We start from the raw sequence: 955 nt of genomic DNA, 5'->3' as shown, positions 1-955 counted from the left end.
CATTATGCTAAACACTGTATAAAGGAAGTGTGGCTTAGTTAAGTATAATGCCCAGTGTCACAGGACTAGATAGCAGCACAGGTGATCTTGACCCTATCTGTCAGACTCCAGAGCTTCTGCTTTTCTTAACAGTTCTCAAAATCTCAACCTAAGCTAAACATCTATATCTCAAAACCATGAAAACAGATACATGTACATTTTCCCCAATAAGACTTATGTTTTATTAAGAAATCCTAAGAGCATCGCCATGACACAAGATGTTCCTCTTTTTTGTCCCTCCCTTTCAATAAAGAATTGGACATCTATCCATGAACCAAGAATTGGGCATCTATCCATAAACTTCCCTGGTGGCTCAGACGGTAAAGCGTCTGCCTACAATGCAGGAGACCCAGGTTCGATCCCTGGGTTGGGAAGATCCTCTGGAGAAGGCAATGGCAACCCACTCCAGTACTCTTGCCTGGAAAATCCCATGGACAGAGGAGCGTGGTAGGCTACAGTCCATGGGGTTGCAAAGAGTCGGACACGACTTAGCGACTTCACTCACTCCATGAACCAAAGCGCCTTTGCAGGAGTTGTGGGATCCAGCACGACACACCAAGGGACGTGCCAACCTGTGCATCAGACCGCAGGCAGAAAGACTTCAGTACACGCTGTTGAACTGGTGGAACAGCAACCTGTCCCATATCATCTCATGACAGTCAAGAAAAAACTTGCAAAGTGCTGAAACTGGGCAGGTACCCACGGACAAGACAGAAATTGCAGAAGTCCAGGCTTTCCAAAGGGAGATTCTAGCATGCCATTGGAGTAAAAATATATGGCATGCATTTTTGCAACATGTGACTATATGTAATATGGGAATGGGTTTGGACACAGGGGCAACAGTAAGAACTTTACCTGTGCTGTCCTTTGTCCCTCAAGGGGATGAACAAGCAGTGGGCCTCCATCTCTCTAGTAG

At 45.9% G+C, this 955-nt stretch overlaps 1 non-coding gene across 1 annotated transcript; it reads left to right on the top strand.

The window, feature by feature from the left end:
* The first annotated feature begins 341 nt into the window (after positions 1-341).
* Positions 342-413, top strand: TRNAC-ACA. The gene has a single exon. It is a non-coding gene; the product is annotated as a tRNA-Cys (tRNA).
* The last annotated feature ends 542 nt before the right edge of the window (positions 414-955 follow it).

The sequence above is a fragment of the Bos indicus x Bos taurus genome, chromosome X (assembly GCF_003369695.1).
Source record: "Bos indicus x Bos taurus breed Angus x Brahman F1 hybrid chromosome X, Bos_hybrid_MaternalHap_v2.0, whole genome shotgun sequence".
NCBI lineage: Eukaryota > Metazoa > Chordata > Mammalia > Artiodactyla > Bovidae > Bos > Bos indicus x Bos taurus.
Note: the sequence above shows the minus strand (reverse complement) of the source record. Positions and strands in the feature narration are given on the sequence as shown.